This window comes from Sinocyclocheilus rhinocerous, unplaced genomic scaffold (genome assembly GCF_001515625.1).
Source record: "Sinocyclocheilus rhinocerous isolate Xijiao unplaced genomic scaffold, SAMN03320098_v1.1 scaffold1295, whole genome shotgun sequence".
NCBI classification, from domain to species: domain Eukaryota; kingdom Metazoa; phylum Chordata; class Actinopteri; order Cypriniformes; family Cyprinidae; genus Sinocyclocheilus; species Sinocyclocheilus rhinocerous.
Genome location: NW_015660499.1, coordinates 1897410 through 1905811, shown reverse-complemented (window position 1 = coordinate 1905811; position 8402 = coordinate 1897410). Strand labels below are relative to the sequence as shown.

At 34.7% G+C, this 8402-nt stretch overlaps 1 protein-coding gene across 2 annotated transcripts in view; it reads right to left on the bottom strand.

The window, feature by feature from the left end:
- The window catches only part of LOC107725136 (ras-specific guanine nucleotide-releasing factor RalGPS1), a 132740-nt gene that overhangs the window by 114497 nt on the left and 9841 nt on the right, over positions 1 to 8402 (bottom strand). The gene's annotated exons all lie outside the window — the stretch shown is intronic.

Sequence of the window (8402 nt, the reverse complement as noted above, 5' to 3'; positions counted from 1 at the left end):
CTATTTGTGTGTGTGTGTGTGTGTGTGTGTGTGTGTGTGTGTGTGTGTTCATAAGAAAAACTGATGCTAAATGTCTAAGGAACTCCACAGGGACTTGGTTTGCTCTCTTTCCCAGATGGCCTGAGGAAGCCCCAGCATACCTGACTGACCGATGAACCGCTGGGCCGGGAAAGAGCGTAGCAAATAGGAAAGAATGCGACTTTTACAATGGAAATCCTCTCGGATCACTCACACAGTGATCAAAACACTTAATGGGTTTTGGGAAAGTTCTCCACGCTCAGTTGGAGATCTGAAACAGCCAATCCATTAGCAATACGAGTCTGCTCTGGTCTGAGAATCGGGAAATTGCATTTACAATGACAGACATGTTGCTGTAAATGAAAGCTTTTTAATCTCAGCTCCAACTGTGCGAGTTTTTATCAAGTAGATCTCGTATAACTCTATTTGAACTACAGAGCTGTTGCTATGTTCTGACTTTTTGCATACAAACATTTCACAACACGACGCGCTTCAAACAAAGTGTGAAGGATCACCAGCAGCATCAACTGCATCCTTTCTGAAATAAACAAGTTTAAGTCTGGCCAACCAGAGAATTTATAGCAAATCAACGGCAAAACATTTGACAGAAATCATGCTTAGGTGTGCATTAACATATGCACATATGTTACATTTACATATCATCAGCCTGATGAATGTGTTTCACCTCTAGTCCATTGTATTTGTTATGCTATCAAATTGTGTTTTTGATGCAAGAATTCTTGACTAATATTTTAAATATAAACCATTATGAAAGTGCATAGTATGGCCTCTTGCATAAAAAGACTAAAGCCTAATTTGACCTGTTACCGAAGTCAAAGCACTCAGAGGAGCTGTGATGACCTCTAGTGGCCATAGGAGTTTCTTATAATAAGTTTTTCAATGTGAAATCCACACATTTTTGTCTCATTATCAATATACTGATCTTGACTGCACAATATAACTTTTAAAATCCATAAAATCCTTTATGGAGAGCCCACAAAACAGTGAAAAGTTTGGGGATGACAGATTATTAATGTTTTTTTGTTTTTTTTTAGAATTACAATTTAAAATACCGGTGACCGTTTTCTATTAGAATACAGTATATCGTATGGAGAGCCCACAAAACAGTGAAAAGTTTGGGGATGACAGATTATTAATGTTTTTTTGTTTTTTTTTTAGAATTACAATTTAAAATACCGGTAACCGTTTTCTATTAGAATACAGTATATCGTAAATTGTAATTTATTCCTGTGATGCAAAGCTGAATTTTTAGCATCATTACTCCAGTCTTCAGTGTCACATGATCCTTCAGAATCATTTTAATATGCTGATTTGCTGCTCAAGAAACATTTCTGATCATCATCAATTTTGAAAACAGTTGCGCTGCTTCAAATGTTTGTGGAAACCGTGATGCATTTGCTTTTCAGGATTCTTTGATGTCTTTACTTTTGATCAATTTAATGCATCTTTATTAATGAATAAAAGTATTTATTTAAAAAAAAAAAAACACTCTTACTAACCACATATTTTTGAATGGTAGTGTATTAATGCATGATCAAATATGTTCACTGATCAGCACTATAAAAACAAAATAAACATTTAATGATTTAAATACCATACTTTAATTTCACCAAAAAACAAACAAACATAATTTGTCTTGATAGTGATTGCTGTGATGTGCCTTTCATGTTGCGTACTAAATAATATGCTAAAAATAAACTACTAACAAAACAAAAATACAAACAATATACTTGAACCTTCAGTAACATTTGAAAACAACATCGTTGTAACACTCAGCCATACCACAAGATGGCAGCACACAACTACAAATGACTCTGTACTACAGTACTTGCTTTATCAGAAGAGCTTTGTTTCAAACATCCATTTAATGTTATATCACACAATATTCAACTCATTCCCATGTAAGATGGAGAAGGATATTAATCTACTGTATATTTAAATAATACATATGTGTTGTGTGAATCTGAGAGGTCCTTTTGCATGCTTTTCTCATTTAAAAGAACCACATTCATTACAAATTATAGGATAAACATAACAATGTGAGTGAAAACGGTATAGATTTAAATAATCTCCGTTTTTCTAGTGTGACCCTGGGTGGCACACAATCAGGGTGAATCACAAAGTCTTCTCGATTCAGCTGAATTTGAGATGGCTCACATTTCTCTCTGCTCCTATTTGTAACCCGTTCAACACCACACCCCAAAACCCTCCATCTCTTTCACACCAGAGCTGTCTGATTATAATCTGAAAGCGTTTCTGATAATATCAGCCATTGTAATCCCCAATGAGTCAGTGATAATACTATCTCACACACATCAGTATTACAGCGGATCACCAGCGCAGCAGTCGAGCTCTCTTCCACAGTCTGTCTGACATCACCCGTTTGAGACGCCATCAGGACTGAGAGCGTGTTTCCAAGGAGACGCACATTAGTTTATCTCCCACTTTCACTTAGTCCACGCCAATTGAGTGGGAGCCTCGATTATTATTGTTTTTCACAATACAGGCTTGAAGAATGAACTTCACTTGAAGGGTTTAAATCGAGCATGAACACCTGCTCAATCTTTAAGCCAAAATGTTCAGCAAATACAGTACACCCCTATTGTAGTATAGTATAGCATAGCATAGCATTTGTTATAGTATTGTGTAGTATAGTATAGTATATAATGATATACTATACAATAGTACAATATAGTACTTTAATATAGTAGTATAGCGCTGAATAATATAGAATAGTGATAGTATTGTGTAGTATAGTATAGTATATAATGATATACTATACAATAGTACAATATAGTACTTTAATATAGTAGTATAGCGCTGAATAATATAGAATAGTGATAGTATTGTGTAGTATAGTATACGGTGATACACTATAGTATAGTAGGCTACAGTATAGTATACCATATATATGGTTACCATGGTATATTGTATATATACCATATATATACCATACTATACCACTATACTATATATGGTATAGTATAGTACAGCACAGCATAGTATAGCATAGCATATAGTGATATACTATACTACAGTATAGTATACCATACTACAGTACAGTGTAGTATAGCATGGTATAGTATAGTATGCATAGTATAGCATACGGTGATACACGATAGTATAGTATAATAGTATAGCATAGTATAACACAGTACAGCACAGCATAGTATAGCATAGCATATAGTGATATACTATACTACAGTATAGTGTAGTATAGCATGGTATAGTATAGTATGTGTAGTATAGCATACGGTGATACACGATATTATAGTATAATAGTATAGTATAGTACAGTACAGCATAGTATAGTATAGCATAGCATATAGTGATATACTATACTACAGTATAGTATACTATACTACAGTACAGTGTAGTATAGCATGGTATAGTATAGTATGCATACTATAGCATACGGTGATACACGATAGTATAGTATAAAAGTATAGTATAGTACAGTACAGCACAGCATAGTATAGCATAGCATATAGTGATATACTATACTACAGTACAGTGTAGTATAGCATGGTATAGTATAGTATGTGTAGTATAGCATACGGTGATACATGATATTATAGTATAATACATACGGTATTGTGTAGTATGAATAGTGATAGTATAGTAATAGTATTGTGCAGTATAGCATATGGTGATATACGCTATAGTATAGTATAGTATAGTATAGTATAGTATAGTAGGCTCAAGGAATTAGTTTTTTGCTTCTGTGCCTTTAGGGGTAAATTTTGGTTAAAAACTAAACTACTACATTTACTTCTATATTTTTCTAATTTTATGAAGTTTTAAAACGTTTTTGCAAACTTTGGTTATTTACCAATAAACTTTAACTTATTACTTATTATTTTAACAAAGACTTCTTTTATTCAGCTGCTTTTCAAATTGACTTTAAAGGAAGTATGCTAATCTAAATATTTAAATAAACCATTCAATATTTGAATCATATAAATCAGTTAATATCAAAACCTATTTATAATCAACGTTTACATATCACAACTGTCACTTCCACCACTATAAACATTTTAGAAATATCAAAAGTTTATTCAGTTACAGTGGTGGACAAAGTATTTTTACTATACATTTTTCAAGTATCTGTACTTCACCAGAGTATTTTTACTTTGGAAAACATACTACTACCATACTTTTACATCTCATAAAATCATATCGTTCCTCCTTATTTTGAGCTGAAGAAATTGCCACCCATTCCCAGCAACAGCATTGTCCGATTGGTTACGCGACAATTGTTTTTATAATGAACCTGCTGAATCGGTTCGCAAATCACACCGAATGATTCATTCCCGAACTGGACTGATTTAATTGTAGCTGTTCTTGAGTCAACAACTCACTATTCAATGATCCAGTCAGAGTGAGTCTTCATGTCTGAATCAAAATGTGGCGAAAAAGTAAGAATTTTAGTAATGACTGTTGTTAATGAATATCATACTTAAAGGGGTCATATGATGCTTTTTTAAAGATCATTATTTTGTGTATTTGGTGTAACAGAATATGTTGACATGCTTTAATGTTAAAAAAACACATTATTTTTCAAATACTGTACATTATTGTAGGTCCTCTATGCCCCGCCTCTCTCAAACGCTTCGTTTTCTACAAAGTCCCTCCTTCCGACAAATGCAGTCTGCTCTGATTGGCCAGCTGACCCAGTGCATTGTGATTGGCCGAACACCGCAAGCACTCGTCGGAAATGTAACGCCCCTTAACATAATCGCGAGCTTCATCTTTCAAAATAAATGTAAAGACAGAGCCCGAAAGGGGAACAGAGTCGCATGACAGACAATGATGAAGCTGGTATGTGTTTGCAGTATGAGGTAGATATGTGGGGGCGTGTTAGAATGAGCCGTTTTAGGGGGGCGTGGCAGAGTCTTAACTTTGATAAAGAATATCTCTTTGGTTTTGAGACTTTAGTCTTTGCAACTTCAGGGATCTTATCTATGCACAATCAGCTTGTAACACTCCAAAGAGAAAGGAAAACTTGAAATCGCATCATATGACCCCTTTAAGTTACAACTGTCAGTTATTTGTGAACTAAATTTACTGTAAAAGACCAAGCTGATTGTATAAAAATGCTTGAATGTGGACATGTCTATATTTGATTGTTACGGTCTTTACAGGGTAGGCTACTTTAGGTAAAAAAAAAAAAAAGAATGTTAACATAATGCAAATTAATACCCATGCATCTTTCCGCAGCTGTAACAGTTTCAACTGATAGCGTTTTCACCATGCATTTACAACCATTTTGTTATTCTTCAATTTTATGGTATATTTTGTTATTTTCACTTATTTGCACACTTGAAATTTCAGTAACCTTGAAATTTAATTTGATAGTGTATGTTTTGGTAATTTAAAAAGTCTGCTTTTCTGCAGAGCAAAAACTTCCTGCCCAGTCCAAAGATTTATTCAAACTAAACTGCAAAGAACAAATGAACTTTCACAACTTTATTGTGTCAAGCAGACACATGCAGACACATGCACATCAATGACAAACATTCAGTGTTCAGACTTGATCTGACCAGTCACAGTGAGGTAATAAGGAGGTAAGTAAGGTTAAAACACACACACACACACACACACAGGTTACTGAATTGGGATCCTGGTCAGGTGTTACAGAGTGTTACTTCAAGCACACCCCTTTTTTGTCACCCTCGATCTCTTTAATTATCCCTCATCTCTCTCTCATGTCCATTAAAGCAGCTGTGAGGTGCTGTAATTATACGGCTCAGTCTGCAGCGCTATTAAGCTCACTCCAGGATCTGTCCTCCTCACACACAATAAAGCACGCATTCAGCAATACAGACATTTTGGCCAATACTGAAAGTTGGTACAGCATGCATAAAAAGTCTCTTATGACTCGTATGATATTGAAATGTTTCTAGACATGACTGATACCAATACAGACTCAATCCAGACTGTACGCTAAGGATGCAAGTTTAGCGTTAAGATAACATACTTGATGGAACTGCACATTCAAATGACTCAGAAATGACTTTGAAAAAAACTAGTATCGCACAAAACAGGCTTAAGTAACTCTAACAGTAATTCTACAAGAACCAGTTCATCAGGTAGAAAAGACAGCACATTTTCTGTATTATTCAGAGCTTGTGAATGAGAACTGGAAACAGGAAACCCCAAATATTTATGTCTTTTAAGAACCATTTTTGGTCGAAGTCTATGGACAGCATCAAACTTATATTTTTATGGATCATGTAATCCCAGAATGCACTGTGAAGAGCTCAGTGAAAAGTTTAGTCTAAGATGGTGGATAGATAAAATGATAAAAAATATTATAAAATTGAGGATCAGGGTAAATTTTGTCTTCTGGGAAAGTAGCTTCTGTAGGACGGTACTTTATAAAAAAAAATTAAAAAAAGAAGATATTTAAACAAAATAAGAAAAATTTACAAAAGATGCTGAAAAAGCATTTTTCTGAAGAATAGTAGCCAGTTTAGCTGTTCAGGACAAACAACAGGCTCACGAACAACTATAAAAAAAAAAAAAAAAACTTAATAGGCTAACACACAGTATTAAGAATCTAGCGTATGTTAACTTTTGAACGTGGTAATGTTTTATAAATTCAGCTATTATTTTGTCTTGTGGACTATGCATCTTTAAATATCATATTCAAGACAGTACTAAAAATAACATACATTTTGCATGATCCCTCTTATTTTGGTAAAATAATGAACATTTTGCAGATTCTGTAAGGTGCATGTAAAGTTTCGACCTCAACGGTATATAATATTTAATTATAAAATGAATTGAAATGGGTAATTCACCAATGGCAAGATGGGCTTTTAAATCAAACTTGTCTATGCAGTAAAAAGGTGATTTTTTTTTTAACTGAATTAAGAAAAGAGAAAAATGGCTGTGGCATCATTGCCTTTTGTCAAAAAGATAGGAAAGCTTGAATGCACTGGGATACAAAAACGCAAAATTACACCAGTTTCTTGACAAGACTATAAAAAAAAAAAAAAAAAACTTAATAGGCTAACACACAGTATTAAGAATCTAGCGTATGTTAACTTTTGAACGTGGTAATGTTTTATAAATTCAGCTATTATTTTGTCTTGTGGACTATGCATCTTTAAATATCATATTCAAGACAGTACTAAAAATAACATACATTTTGCATGATCCCTCTTATTTTGGTAAAATAATGAACATTTTGCAGATTCTGTAAGGTGCATGTAAAGTTTCGACCTCAACGGTATATAATATTTAATTATAAAATGAATTGAAATGGGTAATTCACCAATGGCAAGATGGGCTTTTAAATCAAACTTGTCTATGCAGTAAAAAGGTGATTTTTTTTTTAACTGAATTAAGAAAAGAGAAAAATGGCTGTGGCATCATTGCCTTTTGTCAAAAAGATAGGAAAGCTTGAATGCACTGGGATACAAAAACGCAAAATTACACCAGTTTCTTGACAAGTAAATGGGATATCAGAATGCAGATAACACTCAGATACCATTCAAACACATTACTGACATTGTAACAATACAAAATATTTGAAAACTGGCAAAGCTGCCGTTTAATCATTCGAAAATTTAAATGAAAATTCAAAATGTTGCCTTGGCAACTACTGTAAGTGCAGTGAAGTTTGTGCTGCTTTAATATCACTGCTCTACATCTACATCCTGCATCACGCATGCGAGTTTCAGTCTGATCAGAGCAGGAAACTCACGCACTGTCATCTGCAGTATTTCTCGCTAGTCAGCAGTGAGAATGAACTCTTAACTTCACAGGTCAAGTTCAGCTCTAGAACGTGCATGCATATTAGCTAAACATTTACTAGAACCAAGTACAAACTGGCACATTGAGCACTGAAAACCAGATGGATGATGGTATGACACATGATAATATGAAAACTGGATTTGACATTAGTACAAGGCGGCCACTGTCAATGGAGATATTTACAGCAGAACTGATGTGAGAATTTTTTATCTCAGGGATCATACTTGGCAACAGAGTGCTTTTTTCTCATCCCTCCCACAATCCTCGGCTCCAAGGGACCATCGCCATGGCAACAGCAAACCACTTGGAATGTGGGCCGGCTGGCTGCGGTTGTGAGTTTCTGAATGGGCTTTGACGGTTGCCAGGGGAAACCGAACCCTGAGCGAAGCAGGGATACTTCACTCTGGATGTCATACTTGGAGAAAGTTTTATCGGAGACTCCCTGAAAGAATATGTGGGGGAAAATGTGCAGTCAGGAGGTTATTATCAAATCTGACAGAGTGATCAGGACTTCGAGACATGGAGCAGAGCTGTTCTGTATCATCCTCAAGTGCTTTATTTTGCGATAATGACTACCTGACTCTACATTAGGGCTGCAC